This window comes from Vidua chalybeata, chromosome 12 (genome assembly GCF_026979565.1).
Source record: "Vidua chalybeata isolate OUT-0048 chromosome 12, bVidCha1 merged haplotype, whole genome shotgun sequence".
NCBI classification, from domain to species: domain Eukaryota; kingdom Metazoa; phylum Chordata; class Aves; order Passeriformes; family Viduidae; genus Vidua; species Vidua chalybeata.
The window spans coordinates 15,717,733-15,733,790 of NC_071541.1; the positions used below are offsets into that span (position 1 = coordinate 15,717,733).

Genomic DNA, 16,058 nt, shown 5'->3' on the forward strand with positions numbered 1-16,058 from the left:
ATAAGCCTGCAGCTGTAACCCAAAACACAGCAAAACCCTGAGCTTGTTGGAAACAGAAAGAGTTTTCATTGCTACATGTTTTTATTACACCAGACTTGAAGCAGAGAACTTGGAGCTGGGGGACAGATTAGTGACAATATCATAATACAACTTCAGCAGCATCAGCCAGCCCTTCCAGGTCCCTGCTTCCCACTTGGGATACACTAGCATAGACAAAAGTGAGGAGTTCACTCAAAAAGGCTCCAGCATAAAAAAATATGGGTTGGTTTTTTTTTTTTTTTTTTTTTTTTTTTTTTTTTTTTTTTTTTCCCTGAATATATGTGATGTTTTTTAAGTAGTGATTAAAAGCTGGGATTTCCAGGAACATTTCTCCACTAAGCAGTCGACACAAATCACAAGGTAGATGACTTCTGCAATTTAAAGAGTGGGAAATGGCAGCCAGTATGCTAATTAGGAAGAGTTCTAGGAAAAACATCTAAAGCAAAGTCCACCAGGAATAAGATGAGTATATGCTTTTAAGCTTAAAAAAAGTATTTAAATTGCCTACTATAGCCTCTGATGGTTTTGTTTCTTAGGGGGATTTTTTGTTTGATTTTACAAGAAAGTTACTTTTCTCTAACAACTTCTTCTTCTGTGGGCATTTGGGATAAGAATGATCAGGTGAATCACTTCATGAATATTCCTGCATCCATACAGCATCTACAGGAAATCCATTAGAATTAATATTTCTTTACATGGTTATTTATTTGAGTAAGCCCTTGCCTCAAAGTGCTGGTGTTCTCTTAACATAATAATTCTGATAAATTACTCTTTTCCTTCATGCCCCCTAAGCAAGGAATGTAGTGCTGCTTTGTGAAGACCCATTACTCTGGCCCTTTGTAAAGAAAACTTTTGAGCATGTTTCCCCCAAACCCAGATGCCTATCTACATTTTAGAATCTGCAGATGCCATTTTTAAGTGAAGGGGGAAAAATGTCAGCTATCACTTGCAATAGCAAGTGTGATTAAAATTTCATTTGTTTCTGACTGCTTATTGCTCCCATGTATGGACATAGTGCCATTCATTTCCTGGCTAACCACAGGTGCTTCCAGTCTGCCTGGGGTCTTTGACAGGGCACCTGGTGAGATACACACATAATTAGTGAGCATTCTGCATGTAACTGGGTACAAGAGATAGATCCTCACTTACATTCAAGCCAAAGTTACTCTGCTGGGTACAACTCAGCTAAGAAAATTGCTGAGGATCTCCAGTATGACTTTACCATTTTTGTTTTATTCCATTTGATTGATATCTATGAAGAAAAATCAGGTTTTTTTTTTATTGTGGTTTGTTCATAATCAAGTTCACTAAAGACTCTAGACAAATGGGCTTGGAATGGGTTTGGAAAGATGTGAGTAGGCTCTACTCTTCATGTTTAGTTTGTGGATATCATTTTTCATGAGAACTCCCTGTGGGAGGGAGCCCAGTGGAGAGCCTGATCTTGCCAGGACCAGCAGCTCTGCCAGGCACAGGTCACACAGGACTGAGGGACCACAGCAGCTTCTGACCTTTTCATCTTCTCTTTCCTCCTTCTCCCCCACAGCTAGCATCCTCCCTTAACTAGCCAGTACTGGACTCCCAAGGAAGGGAAGGGATAGACAGAAAGGCACAGAGCTGGCAGCAGAAGCAGAAATGGCAGAAGAACCTGAAGCCCTTAAAGACTCAAAGAAAACGGGATCTTATCCTGCCTCCCACCAGCAGATGGGATACAGTGCTGCTCACAGCAGAGAGAAGGAGAACCAGAATAACAGCTACTCTCTGGACTTCAGAAAAGTAGATAAACCTGACTGTCTCCTCCTCATCTTGCCCAAAACAGACTCAGTGGCCAGGAAACCTTTCAAGGAGCAAAGCACTAGCAGCAGGTGGTGCCATCTGTCCTACTCTAATTCCTTCTTGCTCAAACAATTTATGTCCCAATCAGTAAAGAAGGTAAAAAAAACAACAACAAAAACCCAACCCCAACTGCCAAATGCCAGGGAGTGGGAGAATAGGAGGCAAGGAGACAGAAGGCTAATTTTAGCTGAATAGCATGAAATGAAAATAGTGTTACTAAAAATAAAGAACAACAAAAAATGTGATTGCTAAATGATGCCTTCTCCCTGTGGTCTGCTCTTTTGCTCCTGTGCCTGAAGGTGAATGATTAGACAGAAAATCAAACCAAAGTATGGTTTTACCCTGAGCTGAGATGCAAAGGCCAGGGCAGTCTGGGAGAGGCTGCATCACATCCTGCCCTGCTGAGCATTGCTGTTATCACTGTCCAGCTGGAGTTTCCCTTGGTGCCACCCCTATGAAACACGGGCAGACACTGCCTGGCACATCATCCCTCTGGCACCTGGGGCTGAGGCACAGCAGCCAGGTTTGCTCCATTGCCATCAGTGCTGCTTTAGCTCTGGGCACTTTCTTGTCCAATCTGCCTTACATGTCACAGACTATCCTTTCCTATCTCTATTTTAATATGCAACCATGTATTAAGCTCTCTGGAAAATGCTGAACAATAAATATCAGCTCTGCACTATAAGCAAGACCCTGTTGCAACCTCAGCAAAATTATCCAAGAGCTCTTTGGTTCCACAGTGAATGCAGCAGTAGAGAGGCAATTTCTTCCACTTGGACTAAATCAGCTTGAAAGAAATAATGGTTCATTCTCCTGAGCTCAGGACTAAATTTTGAAGCAGATATCAAAACAAACACTTGCATACAAGTGTTATGTAACAAAATTTCATGTTACAACAAAGCAGCAATTTCCCCCCTTCAATTTATGAACTGTAAGAGTTAGAACTAAGTTATGAGAAAAATAAAGGAATTCACTTCTGAAAGAGAAGGAAATGACAGAAACTATTTGGCACAGTTTAAATGAGGTTTATTTTGAAGCCATTCAGAATTTAGACTTTGGACAAACACCTTACTGAGACAAATAAAGCATTTGCTGGCACCATGAGGAGGAACCTCCTACCTCAACAACTGAAACAGGGTTTGATTTAATCTCCCCAATGTTGCAGTGAATAATATTCTTGCTAGTTCTGGGTTTCCCCTGACAATGAGTGTGCCTGACATGCTCACATTGCAGACATTCTGCACAGATTGCATTTTGACCAGGTTGAGCTCAGAGGAACCAAGGATTCCCCCATTGTACCTCCCTTCCTCCATGGACTTGGCCATGCAAGCACTAACTAGGAAATGCCATTTTATACAGGGTATGTATCAGGACAAAGATAAGAGAGAAAGGATAGTCCAAGGGTTGGGGAAAGAAGGATGGAAAAAATAATCCCCTTTCTGTGCTATATACTTCCTAAAAGTCATGCCTGAGCACACTAGAAAAGTAATGATGGGCACATGCTACTTTGCAAGTGGAAATAATAAAAAAAAAAGGACTAAACCAGCAGTTTCTGACTGGTGAGGAAGGAAAAAACCACTAGACTAGGAGGGATTCTAGATACCAAACCAGTGCAGTTCCAAACAACTCCACAACAGGCATTTATTCCAGAGATTGACTCAGCTTCTGGTTTTAATTTTCACATAGCACCACAAACACCCTTTATCCACCCTCTGGGTATCCCTTCTCCAGAATCAAACACAGGAAAAGCACAGCCTGGGCCTTGCTGCTCTTCCAACTCCACTTCCCAAAGGCACACCAAGCTTTTGGACTTGCATGGCCACTGACAATTTTCCAGAAGAAAGGAAACACTTGCCACAGCTTTACCCTTCACACTCAACACAAGAATTACATCGTTTTTAAAAAGACCTCCAATATTTGGCACAGCAATTTTTCTCAGGCCAAGGCTTCACATTCAGTTTACAGAGGGTGACAGCACAAACAAGAGTCATTGAATTCCACAGAGATGCCCACAAGTGTCCTGAGGTTCCTCCTGTGCTGCTGAAGGGTGTTTGGACCATGACTGAAGGAACAAGGGGATGTTGCACACAAGTTTTCCAATTCTCTGCTGGCCACACAACAAAACTCCTGAGGTCTCTGACCAAGGTATGATGGTGACAAGTCTCAGGAGCCTTCATGTTTGCTGTTCCTCACTCTTCCTTCCTGATATCAATGGCAATCCTCAGCCCAAAGCAGCTCTGACACTTTCTAATGGAGCAGGAACATAATACACACCCTCCTCTTAAGCTGGGCTTAACCCAGAGCCTCATTCACTGGGGGATGTTCTGCTCCCCACATACCACAGGGGTGCTGCTCTCAGCATTTTCACTAAGACACACAGGGATGGGACTTGTGTGCTGCCTGTGGGGAAGTCCTGAGCACAAACATCTCCCATTCCCTCTCCTTCCCCATGAGTGCAACTGTTCACAGCTCAGCAGCAAAGCGGGGGAAAAGGAGGCACCGGTCACCAGTAAGCAAGCACACCTCACTTCCAGGCACTGAAAGACACGAATAATAGGCATAAAGACATTCTCTGTTCCATCTGTATTGCAAGCACTGGAGTATGAAAGCTTCAGACCTCCTTTGAAAGAGTCCTCAGGCAAAAAGAAGTGACCCAGCTGAAGGCTGTTCTATTCATCAGTGGTGAAGCCATGAAAAGACAACATTTGCATTTCTGCTGTCATTTTGAAGTCTGTTTACTTGCAACCTTAAAAGGAACTGAATTACCTCAAAAAAGAAGAGGAGGAAAAAAAAAAGGATGACTGCCTGGTCTCCTCAGAACACCTCAATACCAGATAAATGTTCCTCTTACAGAAACTACTATTAGAGCCCTTGCATGGCATCTTTCATTCTGTGAATTGCCCAATTACTTCAGAAAGATGTTGTGGCATTGTTGAATGCTGTCAGAAACCCATTGATCTGTTCCCAGGCTTACCAGTACACAAAGGATAGGAAACACTCCTGGCTCCCACTTTCTATAATGTGCCTTATTGATTCTCTGAAATGCCAAACTCTGCACTTATTTACAAACATGCTGCACTGCAAAGCCCCCATGCATAGAAAATGCACCTCCCAATTTATTTCCTTTTTACTGAAACATTTTGTATGAAAAATTAAATCAGCTGTAAGTCATAGACATGGATTTTTGCTTATGTTTACCGTGCAATTTTACCCAGAGAGAACAGAACGTGGATTTGTAGAATGCAGTGATTTTTCAGCTCTAGCAGAGGTTTAATAAAATTGTTCAGACCTGTCTTAAGAATGTTGGACTCCATGTGGTTCATTGATCAGCTTGTCTGCCCAGGCTGCAGAGCTCTCCTTTCCTCTGCAGGACACACAGGAGTCAGTGATCCTCGTGCTCCCAGACCTGCAGTGCACAACCACTGTGCTCACATACACACAGAATGTATTTGAATTTACATAAAAGCCACTTTTCCTGCAAAACTCCAGGGTTATAGGAGTCTGGAAAACACTCAGTTGCCACAAAAAACTTATCACTGATTTTAGGGCTCTTTCAAGCTCTTTAATGCCTTACCAAGATTATTGTACCTAACACAATGGCTGATCAGGAGCATTCCAAGGTCTGCTTTTGGTCTTTTCACTAGGGCAATTTCTAGTCAGAAAGATTTTGTTCTCTGACACGTGCCTCTTCTCTTCATACTCAAACTTTTCACTGCTATTACTTCAATCTCAAAGTGTGATATTTTTTTTTTAACTACACATTCCTGCTCATAATGTTTACCAGTTCCCTGTTACTGTCTGTCTTACCAGCAAGACTACTTAGGGCTAGTGAAGAACTGATTTTTCCTAAGAACTTCACTTAACCACAATTCTGAAGCAGAATAGCATCCTTTCATATACTAGACATAAAATAATTGTGTTCATCAGACTTGGTAACACATTTCTCTGAAAAACCATAGAAAGCAGATCTAACTAAGAAGGTATCATTTTCCACAGCTGGCTTTGGAATAGATCAAGATTTGCCCCATACCTATTTTTATCAAATTAACAGATATCACAGCCTTCACAGTACTCCCTTGAGTAGAAAGTTGCCCAATGGGCCACATTTGCTTTCATTACACCTGCAACAGACTGTGAAGAAAGTAAGACAGGAAGCAGCCATGACATCCTAATGGTTTTATTCCTATGTTTCCATGGGCTTTCATCAGAACAAAGAATATCCAGCAACACTGAGCAGGTGCTGTTCTCTACAGGGTAAATATCATGATTTCTCCTACTTCTTCTCAGGTAGAGATGGATCCCCAGACTGGCACATCCTCTGTAAAGCTGTTTTGGGACACATGGGTCACCTGCTCCAATCCTTTGCAGAGTTCAGACATTTCTGGGTGCTGCCTCTGCACCTCCTCCTTCCAAGCACAGGGTGCTCAGGGTCTCCCCCGGGGCCACTGGCACACACAGACTTCCAGAAGGCAGCAGTGGAGGTCAGCAGCTCTCCTGAGCAGCTGAAAGGAGAAGGATAATCAACAGCAAGTGGGAAATCATAGAAACACAGAATCATAGAATGGTTTGGGTTGGAAGGGACCTCACAGACTCACATGTCCTTCCAATTCCCTGCCATGGGAAGGGACACCTTCCACCAGGCCAGGTTTCTCAGAGCCCTATCCAACTTGGCCTTGAGCACTTCCAGGGATGGGGCAGTCACAGCTTATCTGGACAAGGGCCTCATCACCCTCCCAATAAAGGATTTTTCTTTAATATCTAGTCTAAATCTACTCTCTTCCATGTGGTCATTGCCCCTTGTCCTGTCCTTCCACACTCTTGCAATGAACTGATCTTCTGGGGTTGCTGAAGAGAAACAGAACAGAGGAGTAAAGGGGAGAAAACCAGCCAAAATCCTGCAGAGCACCTTCCCCCTTACACATCTGGGGACACTGTTTTGTTCCCCAATGACCCAAGAAGCAAGCACTTACCCCATACATCTATTTCTAAACTAGAAGAAACAGGTTAATGTGCAACTGATTCATAAGCCATGTGCTGGCCCCGTCCCCAGGGATGCATTTCACCCTGGGTTTAATTAAACTCTCCTCCTTAGGCAAACAGTATATTCTTAAGAGATTCTAAGGACAATTTGTTATTCCCAGTTGATTTTCTTCCATTATTGTATGTAGTCATTTCTTATTTATATCACACCTTTTGTGTATTCCATAAGCAAACCTGAGCACCACACCATTAGCATACTGTAGCTGCACAGGCTCTCTCCAAAAATTTACAGTCCCAGCCTAATCCTGCCTAAGTACAGAAAATAAAGATCAATTTTTCCACATCTGAACCAGACTGGATTTAATTCCATCCAACACATGCAAATGACAGCTTGGGAAACACAAGATTCTGTAAGGTCCTGAGCTGAATTACAACCAGTATTAAGGCAGTGGACTGGGGATGTCAATTGTGGAATATCCTCCTAATGTTTATTAACTTCTCTGTCAATGAGAATCACTGCTCTGACAACAGACTGGCTGGTGAAAAATCATTGTCCATCTGTTCCCAGCTCACATCCCAGGGTAAAGGACTCGCTTTCTTTGCTGAAGTGTAAAAAGTCATTTGAGTTTGAAAAGCACTAGAAATGCCTCTGCTATCACATGCAGCGAGCCACAAAGTTCAGACTGTTTTACAGGGGCACTGTCACAGCATATCAGGAAAAATTAGCCATTTAAGAACTTCAAAATCCCCCATTTTGGAGCCCAGGCTGAAGCTGCCACACACACAGCTGGAGCTGAACGAAGGTCAACTCCTTTCAGTGTCGTGTCACCGTGCCAGGCACTGCTGCAGCCACTCTGAAACACTCACCAGATCCCAAACCACCTCCAGAACACTGGCCCAGCCCAAGCCATGTGCTTTTGCCTGCCAGCAGGGTAAGAAAACCCTGTTTCAGCATCCCCACAGTGCTCTTGGAAGCGCTGTGCAAAAACCACTCAGCAGCCAGAAATGAGTCATTAAGGATTCCAACTTCTGATGTTTGTATCACCATGTACAGATGAGTAAACCAACATCCTCCTGACAAAAATCACTACTGAGAAGCCTGTTACACTCAGCCTAAATAAGTGACTGAGTGTAGAGTTTAGAAGATTAATAAATTAGCTGTATGCTGCACTCCCTACAAACATTCTGGTCCCAGAACCAGACAGGTTGTATCAGGTGCACTGACATGATAATACTAATTAGATAACAAAATGACAAGGCAAATCAAATCATGTCCAGATAAAAAAATACAGTGGATGTTGAAGGTTTTCTCTGTGGGGAGAATATAGGCATGTGCATTATTCTGGAGAGAAGTAAGGAATGACTTATCTAATTGAAACTACAGGGGTGTAGAGGGAAGGGGGCAGGAAAGACAGACGGTAATTCTGTGAGCTGGAAAGTGGCCAGGATGCTGGGGTTAGCAGCTACACACTTTCAAAAGCATCATGAGATCTTACGTGATTACAAACCATCACGAACCTGGTTCTAATTCTTATCCAAGTTACATTTGGCAGCAGAGCAAGGCAGCAGTCTAAGGCACTGCATCCATTTGGGTGAAGGACAGAAGTCACCTATACCCCCACATCCCTGTCCTTTACTCCAACTTTTTTTTTGTTGTTTCTCATCTAGCACTAGCAAGGCCTTGGGAAGCAAGTCCCTGGTGAGATGCCACATCCCTGGAGCTGTAAAACCCTTGGCATCCACCCCTTAGAGCAGGACCTGCTGTAAACAACTGCAGGAGGGTTCGTGAGCACTGCCTGGGCAGCCAAAGCAGGGCTGCAGGGGGTGCAAGGGCAGGCACCTCTGCTGCTGGTATCCCACCAAATTCCCACATTTCCAGCTGCCCTTGTGCAGTCCTCTCTGAACAATGTACAGACATCACCTTCTTTGGATACCAACAGCAGCATCACGGCAGCAGACAAGCAAAAATTCTCTCTCCCAAACCTTAAAAAGCCAAATCCCATTTTATCAGATCTAGCACGGCTGCAAGGATTCTGTTGATTACAGAGTGTAGATTGTGCTACCTCCAAGGTATGGTGGCCGTTTCTGCTTCTCATGCTCTTACTACACATTCCCCCAAGTTCTGTTTGGAAAGGACAAGGCTCTTGCTTAAACTTACAGCATTTATTGTAAGTAGCCAGGATACCATTACTGCTGAAATTGCAAAAGACTATCACAAGAGTTAAAATGAAATGCCAATACCACAATTTGCTATTTACAATATAGTGCATGGGATCTGCAGACATAATGTGGAAGTAGCATAGCAGTTTAAGTGTATTAAATGTGCCATAAGCATCTAAATTGCTGCTGATGTTTTTTTAAAGGATCATAGAGACTAAAGCAAATATCATGCCCCTTAATTGGGAACAATTGCAGAATGTTTGCAGGATCCTCAGAGAGTATCTAGATCCACAGGCCCAGCTAACAAGGGCTGCAGGGATGAAGCAGAGAGAACACCTTGCTCAGCAGAGAGCCCTCCCATTGCATCCCAGGCTGTGCAGGATACACATTTATCAGTAAACAGAAGAATTGTAGGCCCAGATTTCAAAACACAGCAACTGTTTGAGGTCCCTGTCTCATAGCATTTGAGCTGATGTGTGTTTCCCCCAGAACAAGCCATGAGCTCTAACAGTGTTTACTGGAGTATGCACGTTGTTGTCCTGAGCACCCTGCTGGAGTGGTGGGGTTTTTTGAGTGTGTGTTTCCTCAGTCATTAGTTACTTGCATATTCATTTCCCTTTCTGCTTCAAAAGCAATTCTCCCTTATCTCGTAAGATCAGATCCACTTTAGAACAATTAAAATTAAAAAGCTTTATTTATCTACAGTTACACTATTCTAAGCTTAAAACTTCCCAGCAGCTACTCCTTCATATTTCTTTCCAAACTTCAGCTTCATGCATCATCCAGAGAAATCATTTGACAATGTTAACAGTACAGAAACATCAAAGCTGCCACAGAAAAGGTTTTTTGGGTACCCCCCAAAGCCCAGTGGTTTGAAGCATAACAGGGCACAGTTTCATCCAGGTTTGGTTTTGGCACTCTCAGCACCTGAGCTACCAAGAGGGACCAAGGTGCATCTGGACAACCAAATATCCCCAAAAGGACCAGTGAGCCCCCATCAAAGAAAAGGCTCCAAACCCCACCCTGAGGGATGCACATTTTGCAGTTTCGTGTCCTGGGTGTAGAATCAGTGATACTTCATTTGGAAAATTGCATTCCAGCTTAGGAGATGGTGGAACAAGCCAGAATTTCAGGGCACTGCACAGGATTTCTTCTGAAGAATGGATACAAGACCTGTTATTCAGCACTTCAGGAAGTATTTGCCCATGAAAGTGCTGTTGAGAATGACAATATTCAGGACAATCCAAATTCTGGGATGTTTTTGGCCACAGACAATATTAAGGAGGGGAAAAAAAAAAGTAAATTGAAAGACAATCACATTCTCTTAATAAAAATTTTCTTATCTCTTCTCCATAGATTCTTTCTCCCAGAGTTTTACATCTTGGTCATCTTTAAAATCACATCAGGCACCAACCTGCTACACAAGTAACAAACCTCCAGGCAGTTATTATTCAACATTGGACTTAAAATGAATGTAGCAATTTTTAGGTACCCCCAAGCAAAACAAAAACACATTTCCTAAAACTTCCAGCTTCAAAAAATAAACAAATATGCCTATTTTCTTTAGGAAGCAGCAGAAAGGCAGCAGACAAGTTGCACTTGAAGAAAAAATAAAGAAATCAACATACAGATGATGACTTCTTGTAGTGCTTCTCCCCAGCTGCAGCACTTATCACTTTCCCACCTTTCACAGAAGCAATGACACCTCCAACAAGGGCAGCAGCCAGAGAGGATAGGAATGCCCATGACCATCCAAAAATACCAGTAATTAAATCATGGAATATCCTGAGCTGGAAGGGACTCACAAGGATCACCAAAGTCCAACTTCTGGCCCTGCATGAGACACCCCAAAATCCTCCATGTGCCTGAGAGTGTTGTCCAGACAGTTCCTGAGCTTTGTAAGTCTTGGGGCTGTGCCCATTCCCTGGGGAGCCTGTTCAGTGCTCCACCATTCCTGAGGGAAGAACCTTTCCCTAACAGCTGGGGGACAGCTGCCCAACAGGCATTCAGAGGCTGGTGGGTTTTATCCAAGGTGGGGGAAGAAACAAAGTGTATCAATACACATTTAAACAAGAAAGAGAGAGGAAGAATGAGAGGAGAGAGCCAGCCCTGCCCTCAGCAGACGCTGCTCGAGAAGGGGTTGTTAACATTCTTTTGCTGTGAAAATTGACACAATTTCCATTCTCTCTCCCAGCAACATTACATTCTACTTTTGGGGTTCACTTCAGGATCTGACACAGCAATGAGTTGCATGCACATTCTCATGGGAGCTGACGGCCATCCTGGAAGGCTGGACATGAACAGGGAAGTGAGGGGCACTATGAGTGACACTGGCACAGCATTAAAAGCCAGAGAGACACCAGACCCCCTGACCCACCTGTGTTTTGCTGCTGCACAGGCAGCTGGATTTCCAGGAATTAACAGGTGTGCAGTGCAGAAAACTTTGTACTTCCCCAAAGACCCAAAATTATTTTTTAAAAAATTCAATCACATCCAAGGTCGCTCTGAGAACAAACCAGGAAGAAATCTTCACTGCAAGAGTGAGTTGAGCCATAAAAGAGACACCTGAGCTTTGCTCCTCATTCCACCCAAGAGGAAATTCCTCTACATACAAATCCCCTTCCCAACAGGAATGCTCTGGGAATCAATCTCTTATCTAGCACAGAGGGACCTGTTTGAGCTGTCCCTAAAGTAGGCACAGCTCCCCAAAAAACCCCTCAGATGATAAAATGTGTCCTGTCTGTCATACTAATCATGGAGAAGGTGGCACAAGGACCACAAGGCTCAGCAGATGTCAGTGTGTAGCACCAATGGAAGACAATCTTGTGGGAAAAGCCCTCTCTGGGCTGCCCATTTAAGTGGCTGCTTGGATTCCAATTTCTCTGAGAGCAGCCTCAGCTCAGAGGCAGCTCTGCCAGAGTGACAGATCGGCTTGAGAGGAGGCAGACAAACAACCCAGGTACCAGGAGCAGAAAGCATGGGCATGCTCCTGGCTCTCTCAGCTCCCAGCCAGGAATATTGTCCTTGCTGGCTGCTCTGCAAGGCGCTGCACGCCTTTCGCTGTGCCAACACACAGTGACATTTTATTCTGAAATTCAGCAGCATCTGCTGCTTCAGTGGCCAAGTTTCTGCCTCAGCAAAACTTGGACTGGATTTTAGCTAAGAGGCCAGACAGGTGATAACATCATGAAGTCTCCATCCTCCTCCCAGTGCTGGCTTTTCACAAGGTTGCACAGGGGCTAGCACCTAATTCTGTTGGTGTGGAAAAGCTGTGCACTGCAGCTTTCTGTGTGCTCCACAGGCACCAGAGATGATGCACTGCTAGACTTCAGGGAAAAACTGAGTGTGTGTGAGGAGAGCCAAGGTCAGCAGACAGGGAAAAGAGAGAATGCCAGAAATAGGCCTTAGGTACTCCAGAGATCCATAAAAAGTGGGAAAGCTGTGTGTGGGAGAATGCACCACAATCTGTTGTTGCATTCACTCTACGCATGCTGAAGATGAAGGAAAATCCAAATACAGCAGCTCCTCTCCACCAAGTTTTAGGGGAAAAAAGGGGATAAAACAGGGTCCAGAGACAACCAAGAGCACTAGCAGGCAGAGAAGTAAAAGCAGCAGGAATTTAGTGCTACAATCCCACAGAGAGGTGTGAGTCACTGGGCTGGAGGAGCACACAAAACCTGTCCTGGAAAGGGCTTTATGCAGCTACATAAGTTTACTGTGTTTTGAAGAAGTTTGAACCATCCTAAAATCAAACAGATACTACTGAGAGAAAAGGGCCTGTGGGCACCAAACTACTTAGCTTATTTTAATGCTTTAGTTTAGCAAAGTCAGCAGCCAGGCTGAGGGCAGCAGTCATGGTGTGAACACAAAGGAGAGGCACTGAGAACTGCTTTCCAGGCAGTAGAGCCTTCAAGATGTTAACAAAAATTGTGTCTGCCAAAAATACAAGTGTTGTCTAGGGAATTTTTCAATTAATTTCTTTACTCACAGTGCCTGTATTCACAGTGAAAATATTCATTGGAGTGGGAAGGGCATGACAGGGGAGGAAGAATGAGGACTGGTAAAACTTCAAAAGTTTACGTGTTTCATCCTTGGTTTCTGCAAGAAGTGACACAAACACCCCAAAGCCCCCAGAAACAGTAAGTGCTTTGCAGCAAATGATTTTTAGGCGGATGTCATCACTCAGATCACAGCCAAATAATTCCAGACTAATACCTGGAATCTTGGCAAGGCTGGCCAATGCTCACGCTGTACAGCAAATATCCTAAATTTATATCTGCAGGAGACAAGAGAAGGCCACCATGGCCTCCTCACTTCTGCTGTCCTAAAGCCCCTCTTTCAGGGAAAATTCAATGAAAGAGTGTTTAGGAAGACTTTGCAAACAGCTGATTGTGGGGGACACAAAGCAGGCAGACTGCAAGAGGGAATTTCAGGGTTATTGCATGCACAGATCCTGAGCTGGCCACATGCTGGATGGAGGGAGCTCCCTTTCCCTCAGCAGAATCTCAAGAGCTCATCCCTCCAGGCAGCTCCTGCTTGCCCTCTGTGAAGTGGGGAGGCTGGACTGCATCCACAACCCCAGAAATGAAAGGCAAAACCCAAAAGGCCTTTCTGTTTTTTGGGTAGGCTGTGAGATTGCAGCTGCAGCCGTCCCCTTGCCCAGAGGCCTCCCCTCAGCTCCTCACAACGCGCCCATGGCCACAGCGCTGCCAGCACCGTGCTCACCCCACGAGTTCCCAGTTCTAACCCTCTGAGCCCTCTGCTTCACCTTACACAAGGCCAATATAATGAACTCAGGGCCACTGCAATGGGCAGGAGCAGAACCTGATCCAAAAGCTGCACAGCCCTGCAGCTGCCATTGAGGTCAGGCCTTAGTGCCGAGGCCTAAATCCCAGCGCCCGGCAGATGCCGAATCGCACGTGTGGGATTAAATCACCACCAACTCCAGGCTCCCACATACAAACATTTAACAGCCCCCTCTGTAAACACAGGTTGAGAACATAGGCAAGGAAATGTAAAAGCCAGGGGTGCCCTCAGCGTGGGCAGCCAGGGCTGCCTGGCACACGGAGTCACGGAGCCCCACGCGCTCGGGCAGAGCCTCCACCAGCACTCCATCCCCCTCTCCTTGAAACACTCCTGAAAACAAAGCCTCAGCTCAGACCTGCCAAGTCTCCTTTATTTGGATGGAAACTCACTCACGCTTGGCAGCAGCTCGGTGCAATTTGAAGCTGGCTCAGACCTAAAGTGAAAAGATTAATGGGATATTTGAAATCTCACTCCCGTTTTTCCTCAGATCTCACTTATGTAAAAGCTCTGATGTTGGTTGCTGAGCTCCTTAAAACATAATCTGCACAATGTGCCACAGTAAATAAACAGATTTAAACAGCAAGTCTGTTTAAAAGGAGTTTATTTAGAAAGCACACGCATCACTAAAGAGAGCTTATTTCTTATCTAACTCCAAGCACTTTGGAAGCAATCCTTCAGGGGTGTTCTGCAGGCAGGGCCAGATTAATTTTGTTTGCAGCAATTATTTTCAGGATGCTCTCCACTCATATTAAAAGGCTGAAAGTTCAGTTAGTTTCTTGGCTTGAGAATTAGAGAAAAGCTGGAGACATTAAAAAAAACTTTGGGCCAAACTTCCGCAGCAGCGTGTCCTTCCCTTCCCTGCTGGGGCTGATGGCCTTCAGCAGAGGATGCAGCGAGAGGATCTGATGGACCAAAGCTTGGTCCTTCTCAGCAGTGGCCTCACCCACACAAGTTGAGACCTCCAAAGAGTGCTTGAATTAACTGAACTCCCACACACACATTTACTTGTCAGACAAGAACTGGAGTTGTTCTTCCTGCCAAGAGGCTGGAGAGGACCTCAGCAACAGGCATGTTCTGAACATCAGCTATCGCAGGACCAGCCACACCACCCATTTTTGAAATTCAGACTCACCCGAGTGACAAGTTGTACCATTTGCACATAAATCCCAGTGTCCAAGTTCAAGTAACAGACAGCACATCTTCAACAGCCTCTAGCAACACTTCAGGACAGCAGAGACTCTGAATTCCCTCTGTAAATCGGGGGAAAATTTATATTCTTCCTCAGTCTGGGAGCCCCTGAAGGAGCCCACTGAAGCCTGCTTATGGTCACCATGGGCTCTAAACTCTCAAACAGACAGGGGTTTGGGTTGAAAGATGACAACCTCAGCCTGGGAGATTCCTTCCTGCCTTTCTGGTTTTCTGTGCCCTGTACAAAACTCCAGACAGCACTGCCCAACTGATTCAGGCAGCTCCTGAACGTTGTTTTATCTTTTCTGATGCCAAAACCTGTCGCTGCAGATCTGAGCCCACCCTTGGTACCAGGCTGCTTCTGCCTACATGCCCCTGGAGCAGGGAATTACCAGCTACAGCAAACACAAACTGTTGTACAAAGTGGTTTAATATTTCAATAGTGGCAAAAATACTCCAGAAAGTAGGTGCTTCCATTGTTTCAGGGAATGAATTCCATGTGGCACTGTACTAGCCCTACTGCCAAACGCTGCATTGTGCCAAGTGCACTGCAAACACTGAGTCTGTGCTGTGAGCACCAGAACACACTCAGACCCTGCTGATGGGCCCACGAGGCTGATGATGGAGGGGTGTGAGCCCCCACAGCTACTGAGGAGTACAAGGGAAGAGCTGCATCCCAACTACTCAACCCTCTGGCAGATCAGGATGCCCCTCGTGACACCCCCCTCTCACTGGAGAGGACAACGTGTGGTGGCCCAGGGTGGCTGCCCTGCTAATTCCAGGGGTCAGGGCATGGAATACTGAGTGTAAGGTATCATGCAAATAAAAAAAAATCACTTCATTTGCTCTGTTTGCACAATAATTTTGAAAAGCCACAATGCTTTGGCATCTGTCCTCTGCAGCCTGTTTTTGTCCTTAGTACAAATGTTTCCACTGTAACATTCCCCAGTGAGCATTTCTTACTACTACAAGCACAAAAAGCTGGGTTAAATATTGAATATAACAATGAGGCTGCTGAACACAGGCTGGTTTTCTTACATTATTCTACTAGT

At 44.7% G+C, this 16,058-nt stretch overlaps 1 long non-coding RNA gene across 1 annotated transcript in view; it reads right to left on the reverse strand.

Annotated features, from left to right (window-relative positions):
• Positions 1-6,073: 6,073 nt before the first annotated feature.
• LOC128794177 (uncharacterized) overlaps positions 6,074-16,058 on the reverse strand; it is a 56,915-nt gene continuing 46,930 nt past the window's right edge. The window contains exon 4 of the long non-coding RNA XR_008433015.1: positions 6,074-6,374. This is a non-coding gene — a long non-coding RNA (uncharacterized LOC128794177). The remainder of the gene's footprint in view (positions 6,375-16,058) is intronic.